General features: G+C 35.0%; 1 protein-coding gene across 11 annotated transcripts in view; it reads right to left on the reverse strand.

Annotated features, from left to right (window-relative positions):
* The window catches only part of LOC110599405 (coiled-coil domain-containing protein 43), a 181,515-nt gene that overhangs the window by 134,661 nt on the left and 29,475 nt on the right, over positions 1-17,379 (reverse strand). The window contains exon 5 of one of the 11 annotated variants that reach the window (XM_078034719.1): positions 16,762-16,871. The exons of 9 other annotated variants lie outside the window; for them this stretch is intronic. The gene's annotated coding sequence lies outside the window, so the exon portion shown is untranslated. Of the gene's footprint in view, positions 1-16,761; positions 16,872-16,892; positions 17,137-17,379 lie in introns of those variants that run through there. One more of the 11 variants, XR_002485364.3, reaches the window with a different exon arrangement.

The raw sequence follows: 17,379 nt of genomic DNA on the forward strand, positions 1-17,379 counted from the left end.
GATTAAATAATTATACCATGTGCATACACAGTCCAATTAGGAGGGAGGTGATCAGGGAAGATTCATTTTTATATAAAATGAGGTTGGTAAAAGTTACTTTCTTTGAAGTAGCCTAGAGGGGTTAGAATATCAAAACCAACTTTCCCAACTAGGCTAGGGAAAAGGGCAAGGAAATTCTGCTAAAAGTTGTGTGAAAAAATAAGAAATTTAAATGGGGCATCATAACATTGAACAAAAAAAGATTCCCTTTATTTCTTTTGGTTTCTTTTATTCATAGTATATTTTAAAATGAGCATGTCCAAAGTCCTCAATCATAACACAATTGTTAAAAATCCAGAAATTCTTGAAAGCTCTGAAAATGAAGTAGTATTGTTATTCCAGAATTATGATTAATATCTAGAAATACAAACATATAAATAAGTATAATTACTAAAACAAATGTTATAATCCAGAGATGTCACAGGGATGGCCAATTAGCATCTTGAAGGTTTCCTATATATTTCAGGCATCTTGCTAGTCGCATATATGTTACAGGCATTGTGAACAATTTCTAGGAATGACTTACCAACATTATACACATTGCCTAGGAATTGTTTACAATTCCTGATTTAACATTCTGCCTGTAACACAAATACCAGTTAAAGTACAAGGAACTTGATCATACACTGGCATCAAATCAGAAGGCAGCATTTTTGCAGGCCTATCATACAACCAGATTGATTTTCATATAAAAGATGTAATATAGCATAGGTAACAGTCAAAAAAACCTATACTGTACTTTTTAAGGATCATATGCAAAAGACTATGCATGAATTGACTGAAAGAATCTTAATGCAAAGAAAGTATTGATTCATTGCTTTTTAAGATAAGCTAATGTTATAACTACTTGAGTTGTACCATCCTAAGTCGAAACATATAATAGATATATATTTTAAAACTCTACTTTTTAAATTTGAAGTTTCTTTTCACTATTTTTAAATTAATTAACTGCTAACTTAACATTTTAAATGCATTCCAGAACTTATACCCAAATTTATCCTGAACTTTCAGAAGTAGCACCCTTAGGAAGATATATATACTTATTCTGATGATATTGCCATTGCTTAGAATATTTTTGAAATGCTGCTTTTTAGAACTGCCTTCAGAGCCAGTTTATGAACTATACAGTAAAAAGTCACATTACTTTCTTATCACATTTCAAAAGGTAATGTAAATAATATACATTAGCTATATAATATATTAACTATATAATTTATATAAACCAAATTAATCTGGCAAATCAAAATACAGTCACATTGTTACTAAGGCCCTTTCCCAAGCTACCATCTAAGATTTTTCTCAGTCTGGATGAAGACCAAATTTTCTCTCTCTCCACCTAACCCTCCCTCCAAAAAGACATGTCCATTTCAAAATTATTGATCATAATTTGTTTCAAAAATTTAGATGAAACTTTTTCTCATAAAGTTTCTTTGTACAGTACATTTGGCCAGACCAGGAAGCTAGACTGTAAGCTTCATGATAGCAGGGACTTTGACTCACTCTTGTATCCCCAGTGTCTAGAACAAGGTTTGGCATATTATAGCTGCTCAACAATTATTTGTTGGATAGATGGATGAACTTAATTAAAAAGTTCTTTTTTTTTATTGTTGGTCGTTCAAAACATTACACAGTTCTTAATACATCATCTTTCACAGTTTGATTCAAGTGGGTTATGAACTCCCAACTTTACCCCGTATACAGATTGCTGTTTCACATCAGTTACCCTTCCATTGAATTAAAAAGTTCTTATGCATCAGTATTGGAAAGTAGCTCAGGGGTAGAACACTTGCCTGGTGTGAGCAAGGCCCTGAGTTTAATCCCCAGCACAGAAAATATAAAATTTAAAAAAAAATTGGTAGATCAATAAATATAGATGGGAAATGTAAAATCCCAAGTTAATGGTTATATTGAAAGTAAGACCATTCATACTTCTGGCAATTGGCCTAAGATATCACTGCCAGTAGTTAACAAAGATCCTAATGGAGGCTACATACCATGTCTCTGTATAGCTTAATTCCTTTAGAGGTTAGTTCCATGACCCTCATGGAACAATTTGTTCATACTATGTTCCATTCGCAAATTAGGCACCTGGTACAGATCACCTATCTTGCAAATAATTGCTGTATGGTTATTTTTTTTCTTGGGTAGATAATGAAACTCAGTTATCTAAAGTGACTTGAGCTAGGTCACATAGCAAACTAATGAAGGGTGGAAGAGCTTTTGTCTGAGATAAGTATAAAATACGTGGTCTCTGCACAGCTCTAGAATTTACCCTTCAAGTCAGAATTATAGTCCTAGAATCTCCCTCCTTAGTATTACAATATTCATAGGCTAGGAAAATATGACCATGAGGCCCTTTTCAACTCCCCATATCTAATTTGTGAATATATTATTTTGTCTCAACTAGGAGTAATAACAGGTGCAGGAAGAGGAAGAGGATAAGGAAGAGGAGGAGGAGAATAGTAGTAGTAATAAAAGTAAAAGCACTTCTAGTAATATTGTCAATAATAACATTGTCTAGTATGTATTGAGTGTGTAGTACATGATGTATACTGTGCAAATCTTTTACATGTAATATTTCTTAGTCCTCTCACAAACCTATCAGGTAAGCAATGTTGTTACTGTCCTTTTGCAAATAAAGGAACTGAAGCTATGAGAGGTTAAGTCACTGAGCTAGTCAGGGTCTAAGCCTTTGCTTGCCTGACTCTGAAGTCAAGGCACTGGAGCACAACAGCACAACCTCTCATCATGCTCTGCTCTCTGAGCCACCCTTCTCCTGGCTCACAATAAAGATGTAGAAAAATCTAAATATACACTATAGTTCAAACCTTGAAGTGATTTGGTCCCATTTATAGCATTCAATAATAATGGCTGCAAAACAACACAATCCTAGAGACTGAACATCTGTTTTAAGACCTTGAGTGAGTATGTTTTTCTGGAATATCCCCTTAGAAATGTTTTTTGAACATTTGTTCAAACAACTTGAGGTCTGGACACCCTCTGATGCCTTTCTCGATTGGTTATATGCCAAGTATGACATGATCTTTCTGCATGTGGTTTGAGTTAGATGGAAGTGTTGTACATGCCTGAGATACTGGGCAAGCCCACTAGAGCTGCCCCTAGATCCAGCTAAGTAGGCTCACTGAGGAGATGGCGGTCCTTGGTTGACTCAGCCAGGATCATTGATTGGCTGGGTCACCCTATGACCCTCGAGGAGGCAGCTTTTACCAACAGCTAGGATGTTTGTATTCTCCTAACCTTTCCTTTCCCCTTTACTGGATATTTTCTCATCTTTGGGACAGGTTCCAGAAATACCCAATGGACTTCTCAAGTCTTGTGGCTTAGGAGTTTCTAGAACACTGAGCCTTAACCACCAGCCCAGTGTTGCTATGGTCTTACTTTCCTGCTACAAGCCACCTGACCCGTACCTGCTCTGCCATGAAATCATTGGGGAATTGATTAATGTCTTTTGAAAGTGCCTTCTACTACACATAACTGGAAGGGACTATAATCCCAGACAGTTTTACAGCTTTGGCAAGATGGAAGTATACTCTGTGGATAGATTGAATGTCACCTCTTGGCCTGGGTTTGTAGGAGATGACTGTAGAGCCCATCAGCAAAGCTGCCACGTGGCCAAGTCCATGTGAGTGATGGAAACATGACTGTGGGAAGAGGCCAAGCCTAGTAATGAGGGAGGAGACACTCAAACCTAAGGGGAATCCCTGAATCCCCAACATCTGTGAGATGGATCAGATGAGGCTGGAGGATAAAAAGCAACAGGAAACATTCAGCCATGATAGGTATATAAGGAAAAAAGCAAACAAGACCAAATCTTAGGTTGTGGCTCCAGGAAAACTACAGGCATCCAGGCTGCTTTATTATCCAAATTAGGCAATAAAATATATAATGAAAATGCTTCAAATTTAGACACTAATCTAATTATGGGAGAATCTTTCCTTTAGTCATATAAACTCAGGAAACTCCTTCCAACTATTCCAGGACGCTCTGCAAGCTGATGTTATTCTATGTGACTGAGAATGCTATTCCTTCTTCACTTCCTTCAATGTGATATGCACATGTACCATTGAGAACTGAGACTATCACCTTTCCATACACTCTGCCTAACTGGTGGGAAAAGAAACTAAGCTAGGGGGTAGCTAGAATCTAAGCTGTAGATTTTTATTGATCAAAGTCAACAAAGTCTAGAGAGAATTGATCAGTTCAGAGGTCATAACAATATTTGTAATGAGAAGTCATGAAGACCTTAGTGAAGATGGTGGTTTTAAATATGAAAAAGAGTTGCTGAGATAGATTGTGGAGAAGTATCACCATGACTTGGCAACTGACAAGATTCAGTAGGGCAATGGAGATATCAAAATATTGCCAAACTTATTAGTCTTAGTGATAGGGAAAATGAAAATAGTTATACCAGTAAAAGGAACAGTGAATTTAAGAAAAGAAAATATCTTGGAGGGATGATAAACTTGGGGTGCCAGATGGACAGATAGAATAGCCACTTTAAAATTCTGGTCTGGTACTCAAGGGAAAGGCTTGGGCTAGAATAAAAATTCAGGCAGACACCACTTGCATGCTCATTCACCTAAGTCCAAACCTGCAGGTTCCCAATACAATCAGAGACCACATATAAAGGATATTCCAAACTTCCTCCTTCTCCCTGCTTCTTCAGCTAGTCTTCCCCACTCCCAAGATCCGCCCTCTATCTCTAGAACCTTACAGTACAGAAACCTAGTTGGCCTCTTTGTCCAAGCATCCCAGTAAATGTAATGTCTACTTTTAAGAATTATTATTTATATTCCCAAACACATATCATTTGCAAATAAGTGATCCAATAAGATAACATTAATCAAAGATTCAATCACTTTGAAAATTATTTACACCAATGAATAAAACAGATATGCATGAGAAATACCTAGGAAGGGAAAATAAGGTGAGTGCTACAGAGTTATGGCAACCATATTTTCTGAAACAAAAATTGGGCATTGGTTCCTTATTGAAAAATATTACTGTTCTGAATTCCTTTCTAATTGAATGAGGCAATTTAGTAGATGTAATTGGGATGGTAAAAACATTGCAATTTCCAGGATATTTGGATAATTTCTAGGAACAATAGGACAGAGTACTTATGCTGGAGAATCTGGGAAATACACAGAGTAGAATGTTAACAACACTATATACCTCATGGTTTTATACTCTAAAATTGCTTTCTGTCATTGTTTTAACATTCTGTAACTTCCAGCTTAGAATGCTTCAGTTTTGGTATGTGTTCCTTCTACAGAGATTTTGAAGATCCAAAAGTATTGAAGGTCATAGTAAGAAGCTACCTTAGAGAAAAACTAATTGAACCATTTTTTAATATGTAAAGAAACTGAGGCCCAGAACTAAGAAATGACTTGCTCAAGATCATTGACACAGTAAGTCATTGGCAGAACTAGGAGAAGAAATCAGCTATCTTTTCTAAAATAGTCTACATTTTATTTTTCAGTGTTTTAAGAATAATTGATTGAAGCAATTTTCTACTTATTAATAAGAAACAGTATGATACATGTTCAAATACATTTACTTAGTACAGAGTCTGACAAACATTTATTCATGGGTTAAATTCTGCCTGTGGCCTGGTAGTATACAGTCCCATATATTAACTGTATATATACAACTATGTGTGTGCCTATGCATATAAACATACATATATATAGTCAGTATATTGCAAGCTAAGAAGGGGTTTTTACATTTTATTTTTTTGATTCTAGCCTTTTTTTTTCAAATTTGGAGAATTCAGGCATGTTGATTTTTATAGACATCCTTTTAACAAACACCAAAAACTCCATTTGAGCAGCAGCCTTTCTGCCCCTTTTTCTTTACATCTCCTCCCCAATCTTGCCTTGGAAACCCCTGGAGCAATGGGCCCTATTACCAAGATGAGCATAATATAAAAGTGCTGAATCCACCATGTCTACCATCTCAAATTCCTTTGGTGTATAGCAGCAGCCTGCACTCACCCTCCAACACACACGTGTACACCTAGACACCTTTCCTTCTTAGCAAAAATATCTATACCTCTCTTACAACAAATGTCTACGATCCAGTGGAACATCAAGGAGAAACACAGGTTGAACTTGGGGACCTATTCCCAGAATTCAATTCCCAGATGATTAAATATTGAGAACTTTGCATACATGTACCCTGCTGGAATGTCAGCACATTTCCTGTTTTCCAAATTTTTTCCAAAGTTGTTGGAAGGACCAAGCCTCCTTCTCAGGGGCAAAGATTCATTGCTGGGAGGAAATTCATTGATGATTTTATCTCACTGCTTAAGGTTTGCTAAATTTCTCCCTATAGTTAAACAGAAAAATCATATTATATTTTATATATTATAAGAAGTGCCTTGCTCAAAATCAACATAACAATTAGAATATGGGACTTTTATAATTGCCATGGCGGAAATCTGTTCCCTCTTCTATATTGCTTCCCAAGGCCATCAGAAAATCAAATGACCAGAAATGTAGCAGTAATGGCTTTCATTCCTTCATGTATGACTTTTTAAATTTGTTCTTTCCAATTATACATGATGGTAGAGTCATGTATATTTTGACATATTTATTAAAACATTGAATATATGTTATTCTAACTAGGATCTCATTCTTATGTATGTACATGAGTAGAGATTCACTGTGGTATATTCATATATGCACATAGGAAACTTTTCTATGAAGAATAACTACATTTATCATGTATGACACTTTAGAAGTTTCCCCACTGAGCCTCTGAGCTTGGGAGCTCCTTAAAGAAGGGCCTACAGGATAGATTTATTTTTCTATCCTCAGGGCCTACCATGTGATCAGCAAGTATATTACCAGCACTTAAGTAAAGGTATATGGAACTTAACTGAAAGAGTGAGTGCAGTGTAGCTGGGGCTGGGGCTCAGTGGTAATGTCCTTGCCTGGCATATTTGAGGCACTGGGTTCGTTTGTCAGCATGGCATATAAATAAATAAAATAAAGGTCCATCAACAACTAAATATGTATATTAAAATATATATAAAATATATATTATATTAAAATATATAATATATTAAATATATTTAGTTGTATGTGTATATGTGTATATATATATATATATATAAAATATTAAACATAAAAAAGAGTACAGGAGACTAGAATGGAAAGGAAGACCAGTACCATAAAAATATGGAGGTCTTTGAGTGAAGCTTGTGGAATCTATAGTTTCTGACACAGGTTGTGACTGCATCTTTGTGTCTTATATAAACCAGCACACTTTCAACATTGAGGTATAGTGTCTTAACAAGTAGAATCTTTGAAATCTATTCCCCCTTTAGTTCAGTGTCTGTAAGAGAAGTACTCAGTCTTTAGAAAAAAAAATTCAGGAACTCATAGTTCCCAGGCACTCACTCCAATATGTCGCAAGCAATTTCATTGAAGTGTTGCATATACCTTGGGCCCAAGACCAAGTGTGGGAAATTTCACTCCATCAGAAAAATCATTGAGGCAGCTTAAGGTAATGGAAACTGGTGCTTTGAATTAAACCTGTCTCTTTCCATCTCTGTGTGTGTGTGTGTGTGTGTGTGTGTGTGTGTGTGTGTGTGTGTGTGTGTGTGTGCGCCTGGATAATACCTTTGAAGGAAAAACCAGAAAGCATATAGCTTGAACACTTTGGAATTAAAGAGGAACTAAAGACAAAATGGAAAGGATATGGATATATATTGGAGTCTTTAATTCAGTTCACAACTGAGCTCTAAAGAACAACATACAAATAAACCCTTCAAACCAAGGGTACCCCACAGGTTAGTGTGTTTCATTGCCACCACCTAAGCTTAGAATATCTGCTCTTTAGACTAAAATACATAACTGTGGCCTTTCCCTTTGTGTTTTCCTATGTACTTGAGCTTCTGTAGTGTATTATCACGACAGTAATTATTGGAATTTATTAACCATGTTAGAAATAAAAGCTAAATGTAAATTGGTTTCAGGCATATAGTATAGTTATCTTTACCAGTTTTAAATGGTATTTGTATGTAAAGAGGTATTTAAGAATATCAAACATATGTATTTATAAGGATTTATAATTTTCAAAGACCATTTGCTTAAAAGTAATGTTCACAATATTGAGCAGTTCCTGAAATTAGTCTACTTGGTCTACCATAACAAAATACCCTACAGTAGCTTAAATAAGAGACATCCATTGTTTTCTAATTCTAGAGGACAGAAGTCAAAAATCAATATGTCATTGTTTCTACTAAGTCTTCTCTTCCTGGAGTGTAGATGGCTACATTTTCACTGTGTCCTCATATGGACTTTTCTCTGTGCTCATGGTGGCAGGGGATATCTGATGTCTTTTCCTCTTCTTATAAAGATACCAGTTTTATTGGATTAGGGCCCTACCAGTATTGACTTCATTTAAACATAATAATCCCTTTCTTAAAATAAAGTCATATTGGGCTTAGGGCCTCAGTGGACATGATTTTAGGAGGAAAGACACAATTCATAACTGAATTATTAACTGTAACAATTAATAATAACAATTCTGTAGTTTACTGATTTGAAGAAACTAAGGCTGAAAGAGGTTTAGTGATTTGCATATACTAGTAAGTAACTGAAGTCAAGCCTGGAACTTAGAATTGTCCCCTGGTCCTGTGTTCTTTGTGCTATATCATGCTGTCTTATAGAATGAGTTGGGAAGCATTCCTTCTTCTATTTTCTGGAAGAGTTTGTAAAGAATTGATATAAGTTCCTCTTTAAATGTTGGGTAGAATTCACCAGTAACCCAATCTTAGTCTGATACTTTTTGTTTGAGGAGGCTATTAATTATTGATTCCATTTATTTATTAGATACAGGCCTATTCAGATGATCCACTTTTCATTGTATGAGTTTTGGTAGATTGTGTCTTTTGAGGAATTGTTAGTTTCATCTAAGTTATCAAATTTGTCATCACAGAGTTATTTCTAATAATTTATCATCCTTTTAATATCCATGGTATCAATAGTGATGGCCCCTCTTTCACTTCAGATATCAGTAATGGATGACTTCTTTTTTCTTATTGTAACTTGGCTGAAGGATTACCAATTTTATTAATATTTTCAAAGAAATATCAGTTTTATTGATTTTTCTCTGATTCCTTTTTTTAAATTCCATTGATTTCTTATGTGATTTTTATTATTTTAATTTACTCTTTTTCTATTTATCTTTTTCTATTAAATTCATTTAAAAATAAATTTATTCTATTTATTTTTATTTATTTAATTTACTCTTTTTCTATTCTCCAAAGCTTAGATTATAATTAATCTTTTCTAATATATGCATTCAGTGCTATAATTTTTCTTCTAAGAACTGTGTTGGCTGCATCCCACAGTAAGTTATATTTTCATTTTCATCTAATGCAAAATATTTAAAAATTTCCTTTCAGACCTCTTTTTTGACCTATGTGTTATGTAGAATTGTGTTGCTTAATGTCCAAGTACTTGGGGTTTCCAACTACCATTCCATTGTTTATTTCTAGTTTAATTCTATTGTGGTCTGAGAGTACGCATTGTATGATTTCTATTCTTTTGAATTTGTTATGGTGTCTTTCAAGTTCTGAAATATGATACATTTTGGTGATGTTCTGTGTGATATATGAAGGAAAGTATATTCTGTTACTGTTGGATGAAGTATTCCACAGATGTCAATAAGATCCAGTTGATTGATGGTACTATTCAGTTCAACTACGTCCTTATGCTGATTTTCTGCCTGCTGAATCTGTCAAGCACTAATAGATTGGGTTAGAAATCCCCAAATACAATATGAGGCTTGTCTATTAATCCTTGCATTGTGTTACATTTTGTTTCACATATTTTGATGTTTTGTTGCTATGCATATACACATTAAGGTTTTTATGTCTTTTTGGAGAATTAACTTCTTACATGTTATAATATGTAATGCTGCTCTTTATTTCTGATAAGTTTTCTAGTTCTTCAGTCTGATTTATCTGAAATTAATGTAGCTATTTCAGCTTTCTTTTGATTAGTTTAAACACAATGTATTTCTACTTCTTTTACTTTTTAAAATATTTGTCAACTTTTAAAGTGGTTTTGAGTGTATAACATGTATGAGCCTTGCTTTTCCATTCACTTTGATAGTCTTTGCTTTTTATTTGTAGTATGTAGAACATTGACATTTATAGGGACCATTGACATTGTTGGATTATTATCTACCACTATTTTTCTATTTGCTACCCTTGTTCTTTTTTTCCCTTTCATTCTACTTCTGCCTTCTTTGGTTTAGTTGAACATCTTATTTTTCCATTTTCTCTCCTTTCTTAGCTCTGCTTTCGTTAGTAGTCTCCCTACAGTTTGCAACATATATTTACTACTAATCCAAATTCAAATAACACTATATCTTCTCAAGTAGTACAAATATAGCAGAGCATTTCCCTATTCTTTGTGACTGTTATTCATTTTATTTACCCATAAGATAATCATCAAATACAATCTACTATTTATCTATTAGATAAAATAAGAAAAAAATATTTAATTTTACCTTTATATATTCTTTTCTTAATGCTCTTCCTTTATTTATGTAGATTAAAGTTTCTAACTATATTATTTTACCTATTTCCAAAGAATACTTTAAAATATTTTTTCCTAAGGTAGGTCTACTGGTGATAAATTCCCTTCATTTTTGTTTATATGAGATAGTCTTTATTGACCTTCAGTTTTGAAGTGTAATTACACTGGATATAGAATTCTAGGTTCATGAGTTTCCTCTTTCAAAATTTTAAATACTTCATGCCATTCCCTTCCTATTTACACAGTAATCAAAGAGAAAGAAAATGAAATTTTCATTCTTGGTCCTCTATAGATAAGGATTTTTGTTCCTCTGGCTTCTTTCAAGATTTTTCCTTTGTCTTGGATTTTTTGAAGTTTGATTCTGATATGATTAGGAATAGATTTTGTGGTATCTATATGTCTTGGTGTTTTCTAAGCTCCTTGGATCTGTGGTTTAGTGTGTTTCATTAGTTTTGGAAAATTCTCAGTCCTTATTAGTTTGAATATTTCTTCTGTTCCTTTTTCTCTTCTTTTAGTATTCACATTGTACAAGTTACATCTTTTGCAAATTTTCCATAGTTCTTAGATATTCCATTCTCTTTTCCATTCTTATTTTTCTTTTTATTTCAACTTTTGGAAATTTCTACTGACATTTCTTCAAGATCACTGATTTTTATCTATGGCTGTGTCAAGTCTATTAAGTCCATCAGAAGTTATTTTTTAAGTTCTCTTATAGGGTTTTGATTTCTAGCATCTCCCTTTAATTTTTTTCCCACAGTTTTCATCTCTATTTGCACTACCTATTGGTCCTTACATGTTGCCTACTTTGTTCACTAAATCCCTTAGAAAATTCATTACAGTTTTGTGAATTCTCAGTCTGATAGGTGCAATAGCTCTACTATATCTGAGTCTGGTTCTGATGTTTGCTCTGTCTATTCAAATTGCAATTTTTGTCTTTTAGTATGCCTTGTAATCTTTTGTTTATAGCCAGACATTATGTACTATGTAAAAGCAACAGAGATGGGGCTAAAATTTTATGTTTATCTGGCTAGGAGTTAGGCTGTGTTTAACGTTTGCTTTAGCTGTAGATGTCAGAGATGAAAAGTTCTAGTGTCCTTGTTTTTGTCTCCCCTATGGCCATTAGTTTTCCCTAGACACTTCTCAAATAAGATCTGAGACACATGGTTCTTTCAGTTGTAATCCTCTGTTATAATACAGAAGTCTTATTGATGTGGTAAGAAGCATGTTAGAGTACTCTAATTAGGACTCAATCTTTTAGTGTACCTGTGCCCCTGGGCTGTGAACTTTACAAGTGCTTCTCAATTTTGCACCCTTATGAGATAGGAAGGATAAATGGGGATAGAATTTGGTATTTCCCTGTCTCTAGATCAGTTAGCTCCTATACAACCTCAGTCAGTTAGTCTCTAATAAACATAGTTTCCATGTAATGTATGTCTTAAGAAAAGCAGAACATGTTGGGCATATTTCAGATTGACCACTTTTGCCCTCCTCTTGCCAAAGGCACACTGGAATGTTTCTCAGATCTTCACTGGTAGAGCTCCTGGAGATAAGCCCATGAAAATGTGAGGGAATCCCCTAAAACGGGGCCTTCCTGGAATTTTTAAATTTTAAGCTTATCTACACAGAACCCACAGTAATTCATCAATTTCCTACCCTACTACTGGCTCCAGTAGTTGATTTTTATTCCTGGACTTCTGTTCCAGTAAACTGTGATTCTCTGTATCTTCATGTGTATTTGCTTAATTTGGGGGGAAGGTAGTTTTTACTATGACCTCAGTTCTCTAATACATCTCAAAAGAGTTGTTGATTTTTCCATTTATTCCTCTTTGTTCTTGTTACAAGGGTGGGAATGATGACTGTCAAGTTCATTACCAGCTGGATAAGGTAAAAGCATTACCAATTTGGCATACTAGAAGTCCGTGTATTCCTTCTAAGTCATACCTAGCTTGCTAAAGGTATTCACTGCAAACCTCAGGAGGAGGAGAAGAGGATAGTCCATAGAGTTGAAAACAAAAGCACATATCAGGGATCTGAGCCCTAACATTCATCATAGGATAATGCTGAGACTGACTTTGACCTTGTGATACTCTTGCCCCAACCTCCTAAATTGCTGGGATAACAGGCATGCACCTCCATTCTCAGGTCTTTACATAACTATTAAAGATCCCTTTTAACTATGAAACTCTTTGATCCAAACTAAATGTTGTAAGGGCATTTTTTATTGTTACATTTGTACAAGATGCACAAGCACACATACATACACATATACACATGCACAGACTGAACAGTAAGATTCTTCTCAGCAAATTTCCCTCTATTTATCCTTCCTTAGAACTATATTTAGGCTTCCCAATGTTCTAAATCATTATCACCTAAGGTTTTCTGACCACCAAGTGTCAGCTCTTATGAGATTTTTTTATTGCAAAATAAATTATATCCTTCTACTCAGGAATGTTGATCCTGTAGAGTCCTTTACACCAAACTCAGCTTGTCATAGTTACTCCAATGTAAAAATGGCTGTCTAGTGACTACTCTGGAAGTGCAAAATATAGCTATGTCTATTACTGCAGCAATTTAGAAACATCATGAAGAAAACTGACTTCTGTTGCTTCAAATCAAATCAAAGTTATAAAGTGTGTCACTGTACAAGTCAGGAAATGTCATAATGTTGTTAAAATGTTATAATGTTGTCTTTACTTAATTTTTAAGTGTTTTCTATTGAGTACTGACCAGGAAAAATAAACATTTACAGCACATGGTAAATATTGTGATCTGGTTATCAAAGCATCTGTGGGAAATATCTTTGGTAAAAGAGTCTGAGTTCCCCTCAGAATCCTCATCTTGGCTATGGGACATACTACCATTTCATAGCTATAGTGATCAAACAAATTATAATAAAATGGATTTTCTGCTTTCGACAGCTAGACAAAGATGAAGACAGCTTGAATCAGGCCTGAACTGCTGTCAAGAAAAACATCTTGCTTCATCTCTCTTCCTTCCCACCCTCTGGGTTTAGGGTCAGTCACCTGGAACTGGGATAACTATAAGGAGAAAATCTCAGCTAAGACAGCAAGATGGGGATTTGGAATGGTTTTTGAAATGAAAACAGGATTTTGTTGTTTGCTTAGCATAACCTTATTGCACTCATCCTTTCAGATATTTCTCCAAGATATCTTTTCTGTTTTCACTTCCTTTGCTTTCTATTGAGTTGTAGAAAGTAGTCTGTCTCTTTCTCCCCTGCCCTCCCTCTCCTTTCCTCCTTCCTCTCCCCTGCCTCCTCTGTCAAAATTATGAGAATAACACATTGCTTATATCAGCCAACCAAACTTTAATTATGAATGAGAGATTGGAACTACTTTTCCCATACCACAACATAAATTAATTCAGAAAAGACCAACCACAACTTAACAACTTGAGGATTCCCAGCTAACAATGGGCCTTAAAATAATATTTTTTAAAAAAAACAGCAATATTGTCCTATGCCATGGATGTTCAACTCCACTGCATTTTTAACAATTCCATCCTCTTGCAAGGAAACCCATGATATGGTGCACCCTTTAAACTAAATGTTTGAAAAACACTTGGGGTCAACAAACACCATTTGGCTATAAATTAAAGGCAAGCTAGAGTCACACGTTGCAGCCCTGTGGTGAATGCCTTCCAGCCAGGGCAAAACAAAAGCACTTGTCCATAACCAACAGTCTTTTTCCAGTGCTGAACTCGACTAAAAAGCTTCCAGAGCAGTGTCTGAGCAGATTTCTTTGAGAAGTCCTCCAAAGACTTCCCAGAGGGCTATTACTATGTCTAAAAGAGTGAATTCAGTTCTCTTTCTTTGTCCAGCTGAAATTCCTCTACTGGATATCATCTTGATAATAGAAAAAAGATAAATTTGACTTTTATAGACTTTTAAAGAAATCCTAATGGTTCTGAATTTATGTAGTGTGAAACCTATCTATCAAGGCTTTCAAAACCAGAAGGAACAAGGTCACAGATTTGGGCATCTAAAACAAGGTTTTATCCAATACATGACTGAATATTTCCAACTACTATGGATGTTAGGAAGAAAAGAATGAGCCATAAAAGTATTTTACCAATGATTTCACACCCTTAACTTTACCAAGAGGTGAAAAGATTAGCTAAAATGAGAAAAAAGCAGGAGAAGGTCCAAGCCCTAAGCTGGCACTATGGAGCTCATTGTCAGTGGACATACCAGACACTAAATAACAAGAAGACATTTTTTACCAAGCTTTTAGTATGTATCTTCCCTGTTTTCAATGCATAAAGGAAAACAAAATGCAGTTGTGTGTCCTCAAGAAGCTCTTACAGGGCTGAGGCTGTGGCTCAGTGGTAGAGCTCTCGCCTAGCATGTGCGAGGCCCTGGGTTCGATCCTCAGCACCACATAAAAAAATAAATAAATAAAATAAGGATATTGTGTCCAACTACTACCAAAAAATAAATATTTTTTTAAAAGAAGCTCTTAGAGTCAGCAACCATGGCTGATTCTTCAACTACACTGTAAGTTCCTTGAGGATAAAGATCTCAGGCTGGGATTGTGGCTCAGTGGTAGAGTGCTCGCCTACCATTCATATGGCACTGGGTTCAATCTTCAACACCACATAAAAGTAAAATAAAGATATTGTGTCCACCTAAAACTAAAACATTAATATTAAAATTTTTAAAAAGATCTCACCTAATTTATCTGTGTAGTATCAGTGTCTAAAATAGCATATCTCAATACCTACTAAATATTCTGTATGTATCAGTACCTTCCAGTGGCACTTTGATGCTACTATATATTCAATTATCCTCTGATTCTCTTTCATTTAACTGTGCCTCACAGTCCTTATAAAATTATCCAATAAATAATCATTTCATATGAGTCAGTAAACTCAGCTTCTAGTCCTGGCTATCCTACTGCTTACCTGAATTTGTCTGTGTCTGCTTCTTCACTCATTAAAAGAAAAAAATACACACACACACACACACCAGCAGTTTATGTGTTACATGATGTCCTGGGCTAATATTACTTCCCGGAATAAAGTAAGGACATATATAAATACCAACATGCACAAATATTATAATGAGCAAATAATATAATTTTATATAGATGCAAAGTGGTAGTCATAATAATACTTTATATGAACTGACTGAGTCTGAAGCCTGATTGCCTGGATTTGAATCTTGGTTCAGCTACCTGTTCTCATGCTTTATTTTTTTATCACTTTCTTCATCTATAATTCAGAGGTAATAATTATACCCACTTTATCAAGTTGTGCTTAAGAATAATTGAGTAGTGTTGTTGCTGTAGCTCAGTGGTAGAGTGCTTGCCTAGCACACGTGAGGCACTTAGCTTGAACCTCAGCACCGCATAAAAATAAACAAAGATATTGTATCCATTTACAACTAAAATATATTTTTTAAAGATTAATTGAGGGCTGGGGTTGTGGCTCAGTGGTAGGGTGCTTGCCTAGCACACGTGAGGTTCGATCCTCAGTACCACATACAAAACTAAATAAACAAAATAAAAGTATTATGTCCATCTACAACTAAAAATATTTCTAAAAGATTAATTGAGTAAACTTGCATAATATGCTTAGAATATTACCTGGCACATAGCAGATACTCAATGTGTCAGCTATTTTTTCCAGTGATGTCTGACTTGATTGTGGCAGTGACTATCAAGATATCTATCAAGTAAGACATCAGCTAAACACATGTGATGCTGTCCAAGCCCTAAAAACATGCTCAGAGATAGAATTGCCTCTAAATTCTACCCTCAACCCCCAAATTCAATATATATGGCCAACTCTTAAGAACATTCTTAAGACTTAAGGTATGCCATCTGGTCTTCAAAATTGAGTACATTTTCGTTTATTTGGAAACTTTGTGAATTTGTCCCAGTAACCAGGGACATTTCCAAGTTTACATATTTCCAATGTAAGAGCCAATTCCCCCCAAGTAGGTGTGATATAAGGGGTTCCCCAAAACCTGTTTCTCAATAAATCCCTACTGAACTTCTATGGTCCCAACTCCCTCCTGCCTGATGAGAAAACCAATTGTCAGAGCCTCCTTGAGTCAGCAAGAGCTCATGAGAAGGAAAAAATGAGGAAAGAACTTTCAAGTACTTTTTATGTTTATTACCTCTTAGAGTTGTAAATAGAGTAACTCAGCTTCCTTGTGCCAGTTCAGCTGGGATTATATCTTATGACAGTTTCCCAAATCCTTTTCGGAGAATATCATACAAAATTTGACTTGGAAGAGAGTCAATATGCAGGGAGAGAGAGTTGTACACAGAAAGTAAATATGCTTGATTTTATACATTTGAATTTGCAGTATAGATAGAACCAGTAGTCTTTATTGATCCTAAAACCACATACACTCAGAGATGAAAGATTTTTTCCATGTCTCAAAACAAAACAGAACTCAGAAAGGGGAATTTGAATGGAAGGTGAGATCTTTGATGAAAGAATGAAAGTTTGAAATCTGAGTCCTATTTTAAATGCTTGAATTGTAGACCTAGAAAGGGAGAAAAGGAATTACATCAAATGGTTCCCCCTAAACAACTTGATCCAAAGATGAGAGGTTATTCCATTGGCCTAACTCTGATTGCCTCATCCCCATCAGAGCCACTCATCTGCTTGCAGATAGGGTAGCATTGTTTTGGTTTCCAGCAATCTGTTAATGTTGAATTTATGATGCTTGCAGTGAATTCTAAGTATATTTTTAGTATGTGTTTTTCTCTACCCTCGTTCAGCACAC

Source organism: Ictidomys tridecemlineatus, chromosome X (assembly GCF_052094955.1).
Source record: "Ictidomys tridecemlineatus isolate mIctTri1 chromosome X, mIctTri1.hap1, whole genome shotgun sequence".
NCBI lineage: Eukaryota > Metazoa > Chordata > Mammalia > Rodentia > Sciuridae > Ictidomys > Ictidomys tridecemlineatus.